The sequence below is a fragment of the Pholcus phalangioides genome, unplaced genomic scaffold (assembly GCF_987345545.1).
Source record: "Pholcus phalangioides strain wild (caught in Gottingen) unplaced genomic scaffold, Ppha-v1.0 ptg000001l_1, whole genome shotgun sequence".
NCBI lineage: Eukaryota > Metazoa > Arthropoda > Arachnida > Araneae > Pholcidae > Pholcus > Pholcus phalangioides.
In genome coordinates, this window is record NW_028301594.1 from 20,013,171 (window position 1) to 20,032,987 (window position 19,817).

Genomic DNA, 19,817 nt, shown 5'->3' on the forward strand with positions numbered 1-19,817 from the left:
CTTCAGTCCCTCGTTACACACAACTCCTTTACACTAACAGCCACATGCTCATGATTCGCTTACCTTATTGTTCTTTTAACACGGCTTCCTTGCCCTGATAATGATATATCCGTTAGTCCCTGACCGTAGCCTTTATTTATATAACCGCGGATCCGTTGTCCTAATGCAGTGCCGTTTTAACAGAATCGTGCCTCTCCCGAGCAATGCTATGGGACGCCATACATGTTTTCGTTATCAATGTCGATTGCTATGCAAGGTCGTCGGAGGCTCCTCATCATAGAAAAAGAATTTATCATTCGTGTACGCGTTCCTCATACATCAAGAGAATCGTGCCCGAATGAGCCCATTACCAACATCCCGTATACCCACGACGCATAGAAGGCGTTAGCATAGGCGTGAGAATAGTCACTTGAACTCTGGTTTCTACTGACCACAGCGCAGACGCTGGTCATCATCCTTGACTGCGTGATTCAGTTGGCGAAGTTTGGAGACCCACCTGGGAGTCACGCTGCACACTTATAGAAACGGTGAGCTGGGTTTGGTTCTATCGGCCAGATAATACCAATTCCAAAACGTATGAGCAATTCCTAATACTTGTATTTACCAGACAAAAATGCGACAAAACTTCAACGTTATGTTTAAAATACAAAAGAACTTTCCGATAACGGACACCCTTGGGGTTAAATTTTTTTCTGCTGAAAGATGTCCGTTAATAAGTAGCAAAATAAAATTGAAATCCGTTGACGTAACTCAAAAATATCAGGTATTTTCCCTTAGGTAAAATATCATTACCCCCACACCCTTAAGCTGGTTCCCTTGGCTGAGATCTTTGGTAGCCCTAGGGGACTAAGATTTTTCCATAGGATCCTCTGTAGTGAATTTAGTGTGTAATAAAGCAAAAAATAGAGTCCCCGTCCCACCCAGTGTCATTTTAACGCATGGGCTCACCCGGGCGCGGCTTGCCATCCTCACCTGCAAATGGGGGCCTCGTGGAAATGAGATCCGACTAAAATTTTTGAGGGTGAGCATACAAATTGGTCGGCAGGTAATTCCAGCCATGTAGGGAGGCCTCAGAAAAATCACTTCATCCTGGGGACACCCATGATGCACTAAAGACGGCACTAATGCCCTACTCTTGTGGGGGAAGGGGACCCCTAGATTATTACTTTCATGTATTACTCTACATGATGTTCAAAGATCTCATAAACATTTCAGATACTATTCTGAAAATGCAATATTATTTCTACGAATTAAGGAAACTGTTCTGATTGAAATTAATATAATCATGTAAATATATATAATCATTAATATAATCATATACAGTACATACGAAATGAAAGTAATAATAAAAGCCCTCAAATACGTCATAAATGCGTCGCAATTTATTGCAATAAAGCCTGTCGCCATACACGTCAAGAACAAGTTGCTGCTTTTTTTTTTCACGGTACACGCGTTCCACAGAGTCGGGTTCAAAGAGTCGCTGCTGCTGCTGCTGCTGTGCCGACGAATCATAACCACGAATGATCTTCCAATCTTTTGTACCGACTACTGAACCACACATGAACCTCATCCATATTCCTCTGCGGAATTTCTAACGAATTGGTACATGTTGGAATGTGTGTGTACGTTTAGTGAACCAGGCGTAAAGTTTGTTTCTGTGCAATGCTTGTTGCGTGTAGTGCTTCCATCTGCCATCAATTTTTCTAACTATGAGTGAAGAATCTTTTGTCCCTCGGAAATGGGACTCGGGTTCTGGATTGCACCATCTCTCCGATGTGGTAACCCTTCAAATTGTCCTCGGAGTTTTTCGCAAAAGCAGGTACATAGAGGGAAAAAGAAAAAAGGAAAAATCGACACAAGTCTAAAATTAATAATAATTATTGATACGTCCTTCTTATACTGCATAATTAAAAAATTGTCTTAAAGTAACTATTAGTTGCTCGACTGAGAGTCGAAACACAGAAAAGCTCGAGCCACCTAGTGTCTTCTGATATGTGTGACACAGCAAAACCTGTCAACTCGGACACCTCCCTATATTAGACTGTTCTGAGCGTAGATAGTCATAATGATGATTCTCCAGTGTAATAGGGCGACCTGGGGACCCCCGCTTGGTTTTCATTAACAACCGAGAACGACTATCGAACTATGGTAATAAAAAAGCCATTTGGCAATAAATTTGGACATAGTACCCACACGGTCTAACGAGAAAAATTGTAAGTTTGCCTCCGGGCACCCCCACCCCGCAACGGTTGGGCTGACAGGATTCAACCTGGAGGCTCGGAATGATTCTTAGCATTTTTTTTTATTTTTCACTTTATAAATTCACTATACAAAGGGGTCCCATGAAAACTGTCCTGAGCTTACCAAAGATCGCAACCTAGCAGATCGTGAAAAACCTGTCCTCGGGGACTACCAAAGATCACAGCCTAGTGGTCCACGAAAAATCTGTCCTTGTCATAGCCCACGGACCCTGCTGCAAAATGTGGGGGGGGGGGGCGATGTCGACAGTATCTGCACGCAGGACACCACAATTGAAAGGCTGTCAGGGCTAGACGACTGATCATCTACCCGGAGATGCAGTTAAATACTCTTTCAGCAGAAGCAAACATGCATTTTGTCCACTCGTGTATCATAATGTATTTTAAATGGTTTGAGAATTTGGCGCTATTTTTGATCTGTCACCCGGGGCACCAAACCCGCGTGCACTATTGACTTGCGAGTGCTGTCGAAACCTTCGGGCTATGTGTCTTGTACAGAATTTTAAGTTAAGAAGTCAAAATGTTTTAACAATATAATCAAAGCTTTTTTTTATTCCGCATTAGCCTAAACTTTACCTTCGCAACTAAGTCTAGTATTGCTCATTATTCTCGTACTCCAAGCTACCCATAGGATCCTATATTATACCCGTAGATTCTACTGTTCCTTTTCCCTGGACCATTCCATCACCTCCATCATGGGGAGTCACCCCCTTTGGGAAATACTTGTGGATAGATTTTAAATGTAACCATATAAGTCCAACTAAGACAGGTTATACCTAATGATGTGCCATGTGACATGCGTGTCGTGTCGGTGACGATGACTCTGGGTTTCGCGAACTACTCTGGGAAGTTTTACGCACTGCTGACGTTCACTCGACCTCGGCTTATAAAGTGCTTAAGACTTGTTCGGGTGTGACCATAGAGTGGCTAATTAATGCCCTGCCAATTTCCATGGAACTACGCCAAGTAAGTGAGTCCGCAACTTGACCCTTTCGTCCGCTACTCCCCATAAACATCCTATACAGGACAGAGATGGCCACCGGGCGGTACCGCCGAAGCGATAGTCGAACCCATAACGATGACTACTTCGAGTTTTGCGGACTACTCTGAGAAGATTTACGCAATGAGCGACGTTCACTCGAACCCGGCTTATAAGGCTTAATATGGCATTTCGGTGTGTCCGAGTGTAGGTAACGATCTGATGAGTATAAATATTAAAATTTCACGCTACGCCAAGTAAGTGAGTCTGCCACTGTCCCTTTTTTCGTTCGCTACTCCCCAGTACAGGACTGTCCGTGAAGTCCTGGTAGTGATTATCAGTGTTTCTCAAGAGATTGTGTGTGTGACGCTTTTACTATTAGTGCAGAGAGTGCCAAAAAGGAAAAGGCACCATAACCTCACGATAGCGGACAACCCCCCCCCCCCCCCAAACGCTGTTAAATTCTTTGGGAGGAGAGCACACCCTCTTAATAATTAATGAATATACTCATATACGCCACCTCTCCTTCTTTTGAGTCCCGCATATACGGGATGACTGACTACTTTCAGCTCCCCCCCCCCCGAATGCTTCCTCCATGTTTGTTCTTCTGATTGATAGGATAGAACTCTAGCCTAGAAGCCAGGGGATCGATCTTTTTTCTACACTATAGTCGGAAATCTATCCAAGGGCTAGCAAAACGGCAGGTCCTTATTGGCCCATAAAGAATCCTTTCCTAAAATAGCCCCGAAAAATTCCCAACCTTAAAGGGCCGGTGGAAAATCTTTTCCTAAGAAGGCCCCACAATACTTCCGGCTTTTATGGTCAAATGAAAATTTTGTTCTACGAAGTCCCCAATACAAGATGTGGAGACTCGACTGGAGCATGGTTCCAAAAGCATAACCTCCATTTTTAAATAATTAATAAAAATATTCTCTTCAATCATCACGAGAAAATATTTCAAGTTGTCCCGATAATTGACCTACGGATTATTTTTTAATGCAAATGATAATTTCTCGATTATTTTATTTATATTTATTCCCACTGTAATAATTCTTTGTTGGTAACTGGTAACGTTATTCGCGGTGGACTATTCATACTGTAATTATGAGATTATGTTCTCTTACGGTCGAATAAGAGACCCGTTAAGGATTTAAATAATTTATAATCTAACAATGAGAGAATCAGAATTATTTAATTATCAACGAATAAAGAGAAAAAAAGATGGTCATTTAGATTGGATACCACTGTTAGGAAATAATTCAAATGTTATTTAACCCTAGAATACTACGTCTCAAAGACGTAGAGGTATAGGCAGTTAACATGCAGTTTTGATCAGCTTTTTTTTAGTTAGTAATCTAGGGTTAAAATAATTACATAATGGTAAACTGAAATGAAAGACAGACCTCTTTCTCCGGACTGATCGTCCTCGATCGTCGATGGACGTCCGGCAGGCGGGGATCCTTGTTGGAACACTGAACAAAGACATTGTCGAATTCCCATGTTGTAGGACGATTCCTACAATGGTTTCGGATTATGGATCTCGCAACAATGTGGGCATCTCTTGAGCATTTCTGAACAAATTTCGAACAAAGTTTCTACACATATTTCGTAGTGAGGAGATCGATATTTGTGCTAGTATCCGTGGCTTCACGTAGATTTGCTAGGCTGCAAATTACTCTGTGTGTGCGATGATTCCCCCTCCCCCATATAATATTTGAATCCTTCATGATCCCCCCCCCCACCCACCCACCCACTTTGGGGGATCGAATTTTCAGAAATCCCGTCTTAAAGTAGGTATCTACATTATAAAATACTAGTATAATAGTGACAAAATTTCGTATTTACAGCTTTAGTGGTTTCGGCTCGGCAATGGTTGCCCCATATAACCTTTGAATTGCCTTATGACCTCTTGTCATTCCGCTGTCGTTATAGCGAATGTGTTCTGATTTTCCTTCATAAACAACTCGCTATAAGCAAATATTTTTTGTATCTTTAACATCAGTTGAAAATCACTTGTGAATTACTCGTAATAGCGAGATTCGTATTATAAGCAGTGTCGTCTTAACGCATGGGCCCACCCGGGCATGGACCAGAGGGCCTCTAGAGAAGAGGGACCTCACAGAAATAAGATTTGGTTGAAGTTTTCTAGATTTTACCTGGTAGGGCCTCAAAACAAAGCAAAGTTTGACGGGAATAATAATCATTTTCAGTCTCATCCAGCGTAAGGCAACAGAAATCAAAACTTTTACACTGGAGCAACGAAAAAAAATTTTTTTTGTTACGTAGTGTAATTTATAGAAATCCTTATTAAAGGACGATTCGAAGGACGATAATAAGGCGACCCTTCAAGCCGCACAGGATGCCGCTATGGGAGGGGTGCCAAATCAAGGGTAAAAAAAATCATAAATTACGGAAAAGTTTGGAAAACATTCCGAACTATCAGTGCATTGTATTGAATAATTTACGGATAAGACAGCAGCTTTGATGCATGCGCATGTGGTATGCAAAAATCTGCAAGTTTTCTGGATTATTTAACAGATACGGCTCATACGCCCGGTGGGAGGGGGGGGGGGGGTTGCCGAAGTCTCGCACGGGTGAGACGTTCGCCTCGAGCCGCCTTGCCTGTATTTTTGCGTGTGTTAGAGAAAGACACAAGTTCTGGAAGACTCTGTACCCCGAAGGACAGAAAGTCATTACCAATCAGACTCTTCCTTTAGTTTCACATTCCTTTTTTTTTATTTAATCTACCATCATATTGAATGAAGAGGAAGGATATTCTGAATTAATCACGTCCTAATTCCACGCTTCATTTTAATGTCTCCCGTTCAAATAAATTGCTTCAATATATCACCGATGTGGGGGGGAGGCCTCCATGAATATATAAAACTTCACTTTTCTGACAGTTTCGCGACGGCTAATGATTTCTGTTTTCCCCAAGAATTAACCTTATCTCCATTCATTTCGTTCTTCCACAATTTCATGCAAAGTTAATTACTTTTCATGAGACGAACGTTTAATGGAATTCCTTAATTACTCTTATTTTGACTTTATTAATGGCATCGGGACGCGAAGGGGGGGTTTGGAGTGGGGATAGAGGAGAAAGCGGTTTAAGCAACTTAACCTTAATAAGCGGAACAACTTCCAATTGAACGTTCATACATACTCGTACAAGAACATACGACTTGGGGATTTCTCCTGTTTTCAGCAGTTAAAATGTTCCGACGCCGCAATCATATTTAAACGAGCAATTTTTGAACTCAATAAAAGGCGGAATTGCTTTTGCTCCTTAAATGACGACTTTGGTGCCTTTTTGCTCCTCTCTTAAACATTAACCATGCCTGTTTCCATTTTCCCCTAATAACGTGTAGAAAATAGGGAAAGTTATTGTTTCTTCGAAGAGAGGAATTTCACAAACATATCATTCAAATACACGCGAATAAAATCTCGTCTTTAATTTTAGTAGCACTTTAGAGGGAAAACGAGATGTTTTTAAGACTAATTTTATGGCTTTTTTGATGTAGGAGGGGAAAAAAGAGCATCTTTTAAATAATAAATAAAATTCAGTCCAATTAATTCTTATATAAATTAGTCGACATTGAAATGCACAGGCCTTAATTCTATATACTCGGCAGTTGTTACTCCATGGAGATGGAGTATTATTATTTTACCAAGGCTGGCGCTAAAATCAATTGTTATAGAATTCCAGGAAACCCCGTGAAATGGAATATGAAATGAGCACCATCATGCTCCGAGTTACCAATATACACCTATACGTATATACAGAGTGTCCTGCAAGTCCTAATTCGGTCTTTATCTCATCAACCATTCGTCGTAGAGAAATGGTTCCAGTTTAAAAAAATGCTCAAAATGTGTTCGAAAATCCCTCTGCACCAGTTTCAAGAATGGAAATAATGTTATAGTATAAAAAATTTTTGTAGAATCCCTCGGTCCTCCAATTTTCGGTCAAAAATAGATTGTTTCTCTGGCTCTTTTAGGGCCAAAAAAAATCACGTTTCTAAGTGCAATATTCACTGAGATATTTGAATTCAAAGGAAAGAAAAACAGAATAAATGAGGCAAAGAAGCGTTGTCCGTTAGTTTATGCATCGAGCTTATACTACTGGAGGGAGCATCCAGCCGCCGCGATAGCAGTGACATATAATGCATGGAAATCACGTGACTCGGGGGAAACAAAGTTCCCGCCGGGCAATTTGCCCATAGTATAGTTCGGTCTCTAAATATTGGGTTTCAAAGATTAAAAAAAAAGGATAGAGAACTATCCTTTTAGAACTTTTTAGAACTAATCCTTTTGGAATTATCACTTTCATCAATGCTGAAATTATTTTTTTCATTAATTATAGAATTTTTTTTCTTTCAATAGATTTGGAATTATGTCTTTCCTTAATTCTGGAATTTCCGCTTTTATTAATTTTGGAACTATAACTTTTTTTTTCATCATTCTGGAATTAGCTTTCATTAATGCTGAAATTATTGCTTTCATTAATTTTGCAATTATCTCTTTCCTTCATTCTGGAATTGTCTCTTTATTTATTCTAGACTATTGTCTTTCATCAATGCTGAAATTATATCTTTCTTTAATTCTGGAATTATCTTTCTTTAATTCTGGAATTATCTTTCTTTAATTCTGGAATTATCTTTCTTTAATTCTGGAATTATCTTTCTTTAATTCTGGAATTATCTTTCTTTAATTCTGGAATTATCTTTCATTAAATTTATTATTATCTCTTTCATCAATGCTGAAATTATCTCTTTCATCAATGCTGAAATTATCTCTTTCATCAATGCTGAAATTATCTCTTTCATCAATGCTGAAATTACCTCTTTCATTAATTTTGGAATTATCACTTTTTTATCAATGCTGAAATCATCTCTTACATTAATTCTAGAATATTTTCTTTCATTAATTCTGGAATTATCTCTTTCATTAATTCTGGAATTATCTCTTTCATTAATTCTGGAATTATCTCTTTCATTAATTTTGGAATTATCTCTTTCATTAATTTTGGAATTATCTCATCGATGCTGAAATTATTTCTTTCCTTTATTGTTTTAAATGCCATAAGAAAATTACGACGGATTGTGGGTGTTTTCACCGAGTCACGTGATCTTTCGAGAGCCCATTTTTTAATATGCCTATAAATTTTCCATGTACTGTACATTCTTAAATCTCTAAGGATTATATTTTCCGAATGACGAGAAGCACTGATAATTTACAATTTGGATGATTTTCCAAAAATATTTCCCATCGCTTTTCTTTTGACGTCATTGTGGAAGTGTCACTGTCTCCTGAGATTATTTTACGGCTCGTGGTTATGAACTTATTCCGTATAGGAAATTCCTTGTACCATCGTCATCAGCGTGGATCATTCTCACACATTCTCTCTTCTCTCTACACCTGCAATTTATGCATTCGTTCGTTTTGCAATACGTATAAATTTATAATGAAAATACAGCATCAATTTTTCCCCCGTGATTACTGGACACGAACTCCGTATCCACAGAAATGATGATTAATAAAAACGCAATATTTTCTACGGTATAAGTACTTAGAACTCCGGGAAATAACTAAAAATATCTTGGATGAATGAAACTTCTTTTAGGTTCAATTTACTTTATCAACTGTCGCGTATTTTAAAAGGAAAAAGAAGGATGAAAGACGAAAAATAATTTAGATCATAGTTTCCCACCCCCTTTTTGTCCCATCGCCCCCTTCTTCAGAAATTTTTTCTCCCATCGCCCCCCCCCAACGCAATTTAACCCATAGGATCCTATGTTATACCAGTAGCTTCTACCGCCTCCCTAGAACATTCCATCGCCCCTCAAGGGGCGTTAACGCCCACGTTGGGAATCACTGATTCAGATGAAGGATTTTCCTGTCATGTTAAACCATATTAAAAACCAAGAGGTGAGAGGGCAAACGACCTGTCTCTATAAAATTGAGAAGAGGGCAATCGACTCATTTCTTCTGCAAAACGATTGAGCGTGAAGGCAATCGACCTAAACTCAGTATTAATTCTTATCAGTAAGTCCCCCCCCCCCCACCTCCATTCAAATTGAAAAATACGTTAAGTGTCGAAGAGACAGGAAAATAGGTGTTAGGCATAGAAGTGACAAAGACTCTTTTGTTTCTGATATTTATAGCTTTCGGATAGCTATCAACATACAGTCGAACCACGAAATTAAAAAAAAAAAACTCGCTCTCTATGGAATTCGTGGTGTAGCATTAAAGTTGTTTGAGAGTTACCTCTCAAACAGGAAACAATTTGTAAATATCGGAGCGCACAGCTCTAGTGTCAACAACGTTACTTGCGGGGTACCTCAGGAATCTTGCCTCGGACCACTTTTATTTCTGGTCTATGTCAATGATATATATTTTCGAAAGCAAGGTATCTCGTACCCTTTTATGTAATGTGCGCATGTGTTATATTTTTCACTATTTTCCTCTAAATTAACCTATTGCTTAGAAGTATGGTCATCTGCCACTCAAACATCTACAACCCATGATAATTGCTGAAAAGAAAATATTGAGGGTGATAAGCTTTGCCTCATTTAATGAGCACCTCTTTTTAAACTCTGGCGAATTCTTCCGTTAAATAGCTTGATAGACTATCGACTAGCTATAATAATGTATAAATCACTACATAAACCAACACATGTCTTCCCTCTTTTCCTATCCCTGCACACGGATATCCAACAAGATTCTCCTCCAGAGACTGTATCCCAAAGCTGCATTAAGAGTCAAGCTGCATTAAGCGGCTTTGCTGTATCCCGACCCCTACAGCGAGAACAAATTTCAAGATAATTAAGGTTTTCTTCACATGGGGTATTCACATTTGGAATTCTCTGCCATTGAGTGCTCGAAATAAATCCTTAGCATTGTTCAAAATGACTGTATTTTACCATCTTCTGGATGAAAATCCCTTGGAATGAACAGTGCGCGCGTGCTCGTTCGTACATATGTACAAAAGCACTTGTTGGTATCACTGATAAGAGGGTTTTCTTTTCTTCATCCCCCCCCCCCTCTTTTCTGGTCAAAAAACTATTTTCTTTAAATCCCATTTTTGTATATGTTTCTCACTTTGTACATTCTGTTTTTTCTTCAACACCTGTTCTCCATAACCACACTGTTGAAGTGACAGTACCGGATTTTCTAATCGGCATGGGGCCTTCCATTCGTGTCGTTATCAGTATTCCCTACTTTATCCATGCCTTTTTATCTTTCGCCCACATCAACAAGGCTTGTGAAGTGACTCACTTGGTCCTTCATAAAAAATTATTCTTTTCGCTGACTCGTTCTTCTCAACTAATTATACAACCAATTATGAATTTTTTCACAGAAACTCAGTTGAAACTCCTTTGATTGTGAAAGCAACTTTCCTTCAGTTTCATTAACTGTGGTTAGTAAAGTTCTGCAGTAGCAATGTCACATTAACAAAGTAATGAATGGGATGGCAATAAATGAAATTTCAACAAATATTATGAAATGAAAAATTTATTTAACCTGATATCAAATTTTCTATATCAAATAATAAATAATTCGACAGTAAATTTAAATGGAAACAATAACTCGATTTGGTTATTGAAGATACTTGACATTCAAGTTCTATTTATTTTAATTTTTTTATTTTTGTCTAGCTTTTCTCTCCCTTCTATTTTATTAAAAATTTGTCATTGATTTAAAGTAAAAAAAAAAAACGTAGCATGAAATTCTCTTATATCAGCTTTTGGTTGCCATAATTAATTTTTTAATCCACTAAATAAATATATTTACACCTATTTAGCCGATATATACTTCGTTCTTTTCATCTTTTTTGTCAGGTCAAAAGAAACAAGAAGATATACGGGGTGATTATAAAAAAACAATCCCGACAAATGGGCCCCTAACTATCATACCATTCACAGAAACTGAATGAAATTTTGGCATAAGGTATTTTGAGGTATGCGCTCAAGAATGATATGGAAGACAACAGTGTCACTCTAACAGTTACCGTTACAGTGAGAAAATTTCGAAAGTATCAAATGGCAACACCAAGTTTTTTGTATTGGAATGCGATCTCCATACTGAAAAACACTAAATAGCGTTGGAATGGCACCTGTAGCACGAAAATCCCTGGAGCTAGTCAAGGAAAGAGTAAAAAGGACTTTGCCGTGCACCACAGCGTTAATGTTCGTTTCATTCGTCACACCGTTTCTTCGGCTGAGATCCCAGCCTGATTAGTCCTCCACAAGGTCATGTGGAAAACACAATAAAATGCTTTATTTTATGCTGCTTCTCTGTCCTTATTGGTTGTCCTCACTTTTAGCCTATCTACCGCCGGTGATTTTCATGCTACAGTTGCCATTCGAACGCTATTTAGGGTTTTTCACAATGGACATCACATTCCAATACAAAAAACTTGGTGTTGCCATTTGATATTTTCTCACTGTAACCGTAACTGTTAGAGTGACACTGTTGTTTTCCATATCATTCTTGAGCGCATACCTCAAAATAGCTTATGCCAAAATTTCATTCAGTTTCTGTGAATGGTATGATAGTTAGGGGTCCATATGTCGGGATAGTTTTTTTATAATCACCCTGTATGTGCGCCGCCTATAGAAATGACGTCGAAGTGTTTTACTAGCTTTTAGCTACTGCTCTCTTCCCTGTCCTAGCTTTCTTCACCACATTATGAATTAATTGTTCTACCGTGTCCATTCAAACATTTTTGTTCTTTCTCTTTGCATTTTCTTTCAAATATTGTAAAATATGTAATTTAATTGTAAACTCTAATTTGTATAGTATTGTCGTAATTGACTGGGGACCAATAAATTATGTTATGTTATGAACTCTCATCAAGATTGTAAGAGTTCTAGACGAAAGCAACCCATGTATAAGAAAAGCAGAGATTAAATTAGAAATTTTGTTTCCCCACATGTTTCACATAGCATGTCTTGCATACACATCGCACAGCATTATATATGAAAAGCTGACAGATGACTGTCCTATAGCCCCTGGCATGCCCAAGTGGCATGGTGGTAAGATGCTCGTCTACCATCGTGAAAGTTGTTGTCAGGGTCCCTGGTTCGGTTCAAACCCAAGGAAGGATATATATAAGATATTTTCCCAAACGAACTCGAGGCGACCACCGATAGACAGCACATTCACTTCCAACCCATCTCACTAATGGCAGTAAATAGCGATATGGCCAGAGTTGGTGTTTGGTGAAGTAGTGTCCAATAGCCCCACACACACCAGTAGTTAACCTCATGACTCCAGGTGGGAATTGACAGGGGCGGCCGCCTAGGGTGGCATGATTACAGGGGCAGCATTTTTTGTGGCAGATTTATTATGACGGTGTTTTCACTCCCCCGCGAATTTTTACACATCGAAATAATTTCAAAGGGAAAGCGCGCGCGAGTGGATAAATAAGGCAGGTAATAACAATACTTTCCAGTGTTCAAATTGCTATTTAACTCTTTGTAATTCAGTGCTTAATTCATATCTTAACACACCTCCTTTCTAGCACTTCCAAAAACTGCCGCCTATCTCTAGAACAAGGATTCCCAACATACAGTTGCTTGCGGAACCCGTGATAGTTATAAGGCTGTTCCGCGGCATACATGATGATAATTGAATATTTATTCCTCAAAAAAAGTGTGTTTCTACTGCCGTCTCAACGACATCATTGTCTCCGGGCAAAATGGAAGAGGGCTTTGACACCACCTCTCAATTTACGTACTGCATTTTTCTGGATCTTACCGTGGAAGCTCCTATTCAACTGAGGTCTCTGAATGGCCCCCCGAGAAAAGGGTGGATCTGCAGGGCTCCTGCCCGGGGGACCGATATTATTCCATTTTTATTTTTTCGCACTACAAATTTCTGAAGCACCACCAAAGATAGCCTAGGAGCCCTACTGTGGGACGTGGGACCATGGGTTTCTGTACCCGGTTGAACTCACTGTTGGGACGAATGAGGTTGGAGCCTTATCAGCCTATTGGGAGGCATGTTCGCGAATCAAAGCTTTGATTATTACCATCACCAGAAGAAAAGCACCCGTCCCGGGTCCTGTCCCTGTGGGTTCCTGCCCCAGACTTCCAAGTCTATCTCCGCCTATGCACAGACCTGTTTCTTTGCTCACAGAATTTCGATATCTGTGTGGAATGATAAAATAACACACACATGCTGCCTTATACAATATAGGGTTTTTCTCCTCTGTGCAGTAAAAAAATTGTGTTTACTCGGAAGATTCTCAGACTCTAAATGTCCCTATTTTGTAAACTTATTCACCATGATGAAAAATATAGTACCTTTCGTCCATATAACCAATAAACGTGTAAAAATAAAATTTCATCAGCAAAAATATGCCTTCTAGAAAACATTGAAAACAATTATGCAATATATAGTATTATATGTGAGAAAGACATCAATGAACTAGAACCCCTTCCGCCATCTACCAAATAAAACTGCTACAATTCTTCGGTTGAAATTAGCAACCGAATTTTGATTAATGTGTCAAATGAAAAAAGTGAATTCAGTGTAATATCAATTAATATTTTATAATTTATTTATATTATTTAAATGATCAAGTTAATTTGGAAATGTTAACAGTTAATATTTTTTTATGATAAAATAGTATCAGTAATATTTGCAAAGTGAAGCCGTCTATGGCTAGTAATGGAAAAGAATAGAAACTGGAATCAAACCGTTTCTTGCTAGAGTATTCTGTTTTTATTGCAATCATAGAATGTCAAAGACGGCAATAATTAAAGCGTTTCACTAATGTTGTTTTACCGCTCACAAATAGTGACTGTTAAAATTTCGATGTAAACTTCCTAATTTAAATAATATTATTGCTTATAAAATATTCACTGATATCATACCACTTTATTTTTTTTTATGCGACACATTAATCAAAATCAGGTAGCTAATTTCAACCGAAGAATCGTAACAGTTTTATTTGACAGGTGGCGGAAGGGGCTCTATTTCATTGATGTTTCTCACAAGCAATACAGGGTGAATCTATGTTGTATATATATGTGCTAAATAGTTCAGTTAACACTTTGAAGGGCAGTCGTTTTCATTTTTCCGAAACACAAGGGAAAAAATTTAAACAGGTGTGTCCACCATGGCACCAAGAAGAGTTATTACATTGATTTGATATATTTACTCTCACAAAGACATTTTTCATTAGGAAATTCTCTAGTGAAATCTTAAATCATCTCAACTTCACTCTCCTCCTCTAAGGTCATGACACTTTGGGAACCATTGCATCGAGATAATTAGAAGTGAAGAAACAAAATTATTATCAGATAGTCATTACCTTAACAATTTAAGTGGTTTTTAAAATATTCCTAATCAGCATTATAACTGCCACATTTGAAATTGCAAAAATTTCTCAAAATCTCACCTATTGTCACCAGAAGGCCTCCGCAGTTTGCTTGCGACGTCAGTAAGTAGTCCATTTTCCTTTTGAATATTCAGGGGAAAAAATTCCCTGATCGTGCCAGTATCATCGTTGTGAGGAAGAGAAATGATCGGTTTCAGAATTGGCGATTTCTATGCCCCACATCCAATCACTATGCTGTATTTGTGAGCCAATCAGGAAGATTCTCCGCCAAAATAAGAAGAAACGAAATAGGATGCTGTGTTTCAAAATCTGAAAAACTTGCTACACTATGGTCGATTTACTTACCCAGTGAGTTGTGCCGGAAGTGTAACTGTGTATGTACCTACAGTCTGAATGCGTATGTAGTGTTGTTTAATTTTTCGGTGCTACCATCTATATTTTAGAAGTAAATGATGCCATATGATTGAATTGCATTTGAACTGTTTGTAGGCCTGTTGCTCTCTGTGGCGAGATTTTGTAAAGGGAAAGTCGGCTCGCATTCGCGCCTTGAAGTTGGGAACCACAGAAAACCAACTTCAGCCGACCACCACTGTGGCGACGGTGGGGTTCAAACCCGGGAACTCGCGACGCGGCAAGCGAGCTGATAACTGCTATCCTTCCCCCCATCAAGAAAATTTACTCCGCCCATCAAATTCTATGAATTTTGACAGCTATTGGTGAATGCGTGTGGGAGGAAAAACACAAAACACTCATATTAATATAGAAATATATGTTTCAAAGCGGGGAAAAAAAAATTCCCCTAGAAAAGAAGAAAAATAATTCCAGAAACCTGAGAAGGAGGACAAAATGGCGAATTTTACGAAACGCAAGAAGACGCTTGAAATGACATCAAAAAGGAGGACGGTTGGTAACCGTACCTACAACGGTACAATTATTCAGTCATTACAATTCACTCATAGTTAGAAAATTTGATGGCAGCACTACACGAAACAAGCATTGCACAGAAACAAACGTCACGGTAGGTTCACAACGCGCACACGCACATTCCAACACCAACCAATTCGTTAGAAGTTCTCCAGAGGAATATGAACGAGATGTATGTGTGGTTTAGTAGTGGTGTCTAAACTTCCGAGCTGTAGCAGTGTCGGAACGGGATTTCGTTGTATAAGGCCTGCCTACCTATCCCCGACCCTCTGAAGAGGGTATCAGAGCACAAAACAGCCTCAAACTTGTATAATATGAATTACAAATCCAAAGATTCAAAAAATTTGCTTTTCCAATTTTGTAGTTAATTAATTTATTTTTATATACTCTTTTAATCCCTCTTTTGATCTGAAATGCCTGTGGTTACTATCATTCAAATTTGGTGCTCACTGGTTCCCTTTCCAGAGCGTTCTACATACGGATCCTACACTTAGAACAAACTCGTATTATTTCCGATGAGCTTTGTTGGTATATTCCGATGTTTCTCGGTGCACGATACCACCGCCCTCTGTGAGACGTCGTTATCCACCGGGGAGAATCTATGGGTGCAATATAAAATCTGATACGTAGTCTTATGCAGGGCTGCAACTAGATACTTGGTCAGCCGGGCAAATACGCATTTAGGCGCCCACTCGTAATGCTGAATGAGAGGTTTTTTCAAATACGTCCTAACATCAATAGTGATTCAGTGCATCGTAAACTTATCCTCTCGTCAATGGCTCTCCCTCAAAAAGGGAAATAGAGTCGGTTTTCCCAATCCGGTCTCTTTCACGCTAAAAGAAGCGAGATCCAAATGAAACCCAACTCAAATAGTCAATTCTGTGTGTATTATGTCTTTCGAATAGCTGGTAATTTCTATTGTATCCGGTTTCAACAGGATTGCGTTTACAGTATCAGTGAGATTAACAAAGCCCAGAGCTGCCTGCTTACTAGAGAATCATGACAAATAATTCTGCAATTAGGTGTTTATTCAATCCCAATTTAGGTTTCGGGTACATCGTAACTTATATTATGGAGCTGAGCAGATGAGTAGTTCAATTTCGAAATCCCCACAGCCAAGAATGAATGGAATTACTCGCGTTGTAAATTCGGAACCAGGTTTCGTGTCAATGAATGTAACTCCCCCCCCCCTTCCCGAATTAAGATGAATAAAGACAATGATGATTTAATCCCTCGCACACACTGACTGTAGAATGATGCCTAACAGCCACCAGCCACGTTTTGTGCGCCTACCATTATATAATTCCTTTCATATGGGAACACGAAAATCGCATTTACGAATCATTCCGTGCGAAATTACGATTCCGAATGGATACAAACGTCACGCATCGTGATACATCGTACAAATGATGGAATGTTCGTTTAGGAAAGCTGCTTTTGCGATATAACTGCTCCTCTCGAATTATATATATATATAGGCTTCAAATTACAGCCTTCAGGTGTCATTCTTCCAGTAATTCACAGTCTCCCCTAGTGTCTTTTATCTTTTATTTTAGCCACTGTTCATGGATGTGTTGAAAGTTTCGTGAAACAACAGAGTAGGCCTCTATTGATTATATTTAGAAGTTATCACACGATGAAGTAAAAAATATATTAGCGGCTTTTTTTTGGTTGGGTTATACTGGGGAGTCCAGAAGTCTGGCCCTGTTTAGAAAAAATATATATTTTGAAAAATCTGTCAAAGAGATGGAAGCAGACAAATGGCTTAAAGCATTTCAAAGGTATGATTTCACAGCTTTTTTTTTATCAACTACATAATTTCTACATATTAACCCCTGTGAAATAACGCGGAGGAAGTCAAGCCTACATCAGGCCCGTCATTTGGGGGAGTTGGGGGGGGGGGGGATACACTAAAAATGATATATACAGTAGAATCCCGTTTTAACAAATACCGATATAGAGAAAATCTCGTTTTAACGAACACGTTTCTAATCCCCCCTGATAAGTTTACATAAGAACAATGCAAAAAAACTGGAATTCTTTTATTACGAAATTTCATTATAACGAAGTGATTTCTCCGGTCTCTTGGAGTTCGTTATAACGGGATTCGACTGTATATATATACAAATATAAGTATACATACATTGAGTACATGTTGTTTGCCCCCTCCCCCGGAAAAAGTTGAAATGACGGCTATGGGGGGGGGGGCCCTACATAGCATTTCTATGTGTTTGTGACGTGGATGAATGGAAGTAAAATGGGTGGAAGTAAAAAAAAAACATTATTTTTTTTATATTTATATTTCCTTTATTTAAGATTTTTAAAACACAGTTACAAAACATTTAGGGGCTAAGCGAGCTTGTGAGACCGCAAAACAATATCCAATACATATCTGTCGACATAAATAATAACGAGAGAGGAAAAAAAAAGAAAGGAACAAAAACACACACATATATATATAACACCAGGACATAAGTGACAACAGGAATAATGTTGATAGACAAAAGAATTTGGCATTTAGCAGCGTATGCAAGATAAAAGAAGATTACATTACAATATCAAACAGATAATTTAAATGTTCTTGAGTTAACAACCAAGATTTTAAATTCATAAAAAAAAAGATGTGCATAAAGACATGGCCCCCCCCCCACATCCTGTAGCGGGGCCCCTAAGCTGAGATCTTTTGCGGGCCCCTCGGTCAGGCTTTTAACGGGCCCCTTCTGTAGTTAATTTACAGCATGAAAAAGCAAAAAATGATGATAATCGTCCCGGGCCCCAGGCCCTGTCAGCCCTATGTGGGGGCTATGCATGAAGATTGTTCTTTTATTAACTGAGGAAGTAAATTAAATATTTTGGGAGATAAATAAAGGAAAAAAATTTTGGAAACGAGTTTTATTTGGCCTTGTTATGGTGTAACGTCTAACATTATTGGAGCCCTATCTTCCAAATACTTTAAACAGTTTGTCTCTCCATTTAATAGCTCTTATCTGATTTGTTTTAATTTTTTTTTTCAAAACAGGTCCGAAATTCTGCAAGTCCCCGTATCATCGCTTAGCTCGTTGGCTAAGAAATAAACATTTACTGTTTCAAATGGACTAAAATGGAGGGAGTTTTTTCTTCTAGAATCATTCTCACGTGAAAAATAAGATTGAGCGAGTTAAACAAAATATGCAATAAACATGGAAGGAAGTTTATCCTACTCCGAAATTTTGTTTTTAGGTATTTAAAGAATCAATTATTTATTGGGCGGGCATATTAATGCCGACAGTCTTTTTTGCCATTGGCATTTCTGTGAAACCGACACCGTTTCAAACCAATTGTGTCACATCAACGCCTCGAACAAGATCGGCGTGCAGGAAAAGGAATCAATATGATGTCGTAGATTTTCGAACCATAAATGTAAATAATGAAATTAAAAGAAAAGGCTGATCGAAGATCGGCATAAATTCGATAGCAGCATCGGTTATTATAACTTTCAATATTGAAGGAGGGTGTCAGCACTTCAAACTCAAAACCATGCCTACCGCAGGCATCATAAATTCGTTTGTAGACGTACTATTTTCCACACACGACACTTTCCGACATGCATCTTACAGAAATACCCCGTCGTCTAGCCATAAAAATTATTTTTGCTCAATTTGGCGCGTTTTGAGTGAAGATTGAAGGCTTTTCACATCGCGTTCTTGGATAAAACGTTTCCCCGAGAAAGTCGCAGCAAAAAACAAAAAACAATGCAGCTTAGGGAAAAATTAAATTTTCCGCAAAATCACTTCCTTTCTCCTGAGGAGGGTGGGGGGGGGGCATTACTATTGGAATAGTTTATTTCGACCTACGTCTTTTCCGACTTATCATCAGTCTTGGAACGAATTAATTACTACTACTAAACCGCACATGCACCTCGTCCATATTCCTCTGCGGAACTTCTAACGAATTGATACATGTTGGAATGTGCGTGTACGTATAGTGAACTTTCCATGAAGTTTGTTTGTGTGTAATACTTGTTATGTGTAGTGCTGCCATCTACAATAATTTTTTTAAACTATGAGTTTTTCCTCAACTCATAGTGAGTGAAGTGTAATGAATGAATAATTGCAACGTTGTAAGCCTTTAATGGATCATTATTTGGTTGTGTTTTTTTTTTTTTTTTTGGCTTTTTTTCGGTTTCTCTGTTTTAGTTTGGAAGAATAATGATGAAACTTTTGTTGTTGATATAGTGCAGGATCTGTTGGAAGAGGAATAATACTAAGGTTGCGCGCCAGCGTTCTCCTTTCTCCATTTTCGAATCTGATAACTCTAGATTAGAAAACGA